This window comes from Mytilus trossulus, chromosome 1, assembly GCF_036588685.1.
Source record: "Mytilus trossulus isolate FHL-02 chromosome 1, PNRI_Mtr1.1.1.hap1, whole genome shotgun sequence".
Classification (NCBI taxonomy): domain Eukaryota; kingdom Metazoa; phylum Mollusca; class Bivalvia; order Mytilida; family Mytilidae; genus Mytilus; species Mytilus trossulus.
The window spans coordinates 60055438-60058395 of NC_086373.1; positions in this window are offsets into that span (position 1 = coordinate 60055438).

The following is a 2958-nucleotide window of genomic DNA, read 5'->3' on the forward strand; positions in this document are numbered from 1 at the left end:
AACCCGCTATATCAGTGATTATTCATACTACGAACCCGTCTATGCATATTCCAAGTTTACATTCGTCTTCTAGCAAAAATAATCAGTACCACAAATTACCAAAGTTGAACTTGCCTACGTTTAAAGGGAATATTTTAGATTGGCAATCCTTTTGGGATTCATATGAGACATCTATACACACAAATCCAATACTTAGCGACGCACAGAAGTTTAACGACTTAAAGTCACTACTACAGGGAGAAGCGTTTCAGACCATATGAGGTTTTTCGATGACAAACACTAACTACGTCAAAGCCATTCGTTGTTTCAAGAGAGGTATGGACAGATACATACTAAAATACAAACATACATGCAAGCTCTACTTGAGATTTCGCCGCCTATTTACACTTTAGTAAGCCTCCGCAATTATTATGACAAAACTGAAACTTACGTACGAGGTCTAGAGTCACTCGGACAGACTACAGACACTTATGGTTCACTACTGGTACCCGTTCTTCTGAACAAGTTGCCCGCAGAAATACGCCAAAACCTATCAAGACAACACGGACCGTCAAGTTGGAATTTGAAAGATTTGAGGAAGAGTATACTTAACGAAATTCAGATCATGGAGGCGGGAAAAAATACAGGTACATATATCGAGTCTTCAGAAAGTTACTTCACAACCGCATCTACATGTACATTTCATACAGGAATAGAATCACCGCGAATACACACAGCACACAACGCGAAGAGCCAATCCCAGAATATTATGGAGAGACCATGTGTTTTTCGTAAAGAGATACATACGCCAACAAACTGTACCAATATTAGTGATAACACAGCCCGAATGTCTATCGTTATTCGTGATAATTTATGTTTTAACTGTTTAGGAAAGAATCATGCTTATGAGTGTCAATCAAAACGAACGTGTCGACACTGCAACCAGAGACACCATTCCAGCTAATGTAGTACGAGTAACAATGTTAACAGCGAAGGTTTAGCGTTCATTACAAGCAATACAAATAAACAGATTAAATCTACACTCGTCAATCTTATAAATGACACTGAAAACCAGGAAGATACTAAAGTTTTGCATTTATCGACATTGATGCGTACAAATGTGCTACTAAAAACGGCGGTAGCTCCTGTTTGGTCTGGTAATATATCTATGGATACGAATGTTTTATTTCATGAGGGTGCACAAAGATCTTTTTTTAACAGAGCATCTAGCGAAGAAATTGAATTTGAAAACTGAAGGAATTGATGTTGTACACCTATCGGTATTTGGAAAGGAGAACACGAGCACGAGAGAACTACTCACAACCACCGTATTTCTCGAAACCGAAAATAGTCGTAGAATTCCGATTGAAGTCCTTATTGTTCCTACCATCATAGCATTTCCAATACATAATCATATGCGGTACGTTAACCGAAATATGGATTATCTGAAAGGATTAAGACTCGCTCATCCAGTTACCAAATACGATTATTTTGAGATATCATTACTTATAGGTGCCGACCACTATTGGGACTTTATCGAAGACAAAGTTATACGAGGAGATGGACCGATAGCGATGAAGTCAAAGCTTGGATACTTACAATCAGGACCCTTACAGCGGGGTAGGGTACTTTCGTCTACGACATCCAGCATCTTAAACGTACTGGTTTCGAATAAATCAGAGGAATTTGGCTAAGAAGAAATTATAAAGGAACAGACACGTTGCCACATTATCGATAGAGTGAGAAAGCAGAACCGACAGGGAAAATATCAAAAGATGGACTGAATGACACGTATCTATTGAACTGTTGTGACTTAATCTTATTATGGACTGTTACGAAAATATTTGGTTTATTGACTTACTTTCAAAAACCTATAACATGATACTATTTCATGGAAAGATGGAACAGGTACACAGAAAAAATGGTCATACTGTGATTTGTGTATACGAAATAGACAAATTGGGATTGAACCGAACGATAACTAGTCTCGAATCTAGTGACTGTGCTAAAGTTTTAAGTTTAAGTTTTGAATTTTGAGAGACAGTAATTTAAATTCATTTTTTTTTCTTGATTGTAATTTAATTTTGATATTTACTTTTCGCCGCCCGGTGAATGTCGAGAATACCGCGGGAGTCACGTTTTACTGTTATGTATCTAGGGTTGACGTCAGGGAGACGTCGCCGGAGCAGTTCTGATATAATGAAGTAAACGTCAAACTGTATGGTTGTTATTGTTTTCTGTATACGATATTGGAATTAAGCCTCGACAATACACACTGTGCGTCAAACTAGACTCAACATATTTCAAAAAATGAAGCAGCTTCTCAGTAGCTGTCATTCACACAGGTGATTAGTTGTAAAAGATCGACAGAAAAAACAACACCAATGGGACATCTCGAATGTTTAGAGACCGTATGCGTGTTTTACTTTGCAAATTTCAATGACAACATACCGTCAGTTGACATTCTCACCTTTGGCGTACTTATTTCGAATAGGGTAAGGGGGCATTCATTTAAAGTTGCAGGTGGGGAGGGAGGAGTGGGATTAAAATGCAAGAATTCGATATTACATAAATAAGATAAAATTTTCTTATAAGCAATTCCAGGATTTTACAAAAACATCGTTACTTTACAATGCCTCGATACTCAAATAATTCGGTCTGCAATTAAAAGATTACTTTCTGCATGTGTAATGAGTCATTAAATCATGTTAACTACAATGCATTGCCGAGTTATTTGATTCATCCATCCGTAATTTAATAAATAAATAATTTACACATGAGATATACACGGATCTCTTTCTCTATCAACATGATCAAACACCAGTAAAAAATAACATTGAATTTTATGAATACTTTTAAATACTTTCTTTTCATCTACAACTGTACTGTTTAAGACCTTTATGTCATATGTGTAAGCTTGACTACTCTGGTATACAATATACCTATTCGGGTTAAAATATTCAAATCGGGTATATATAT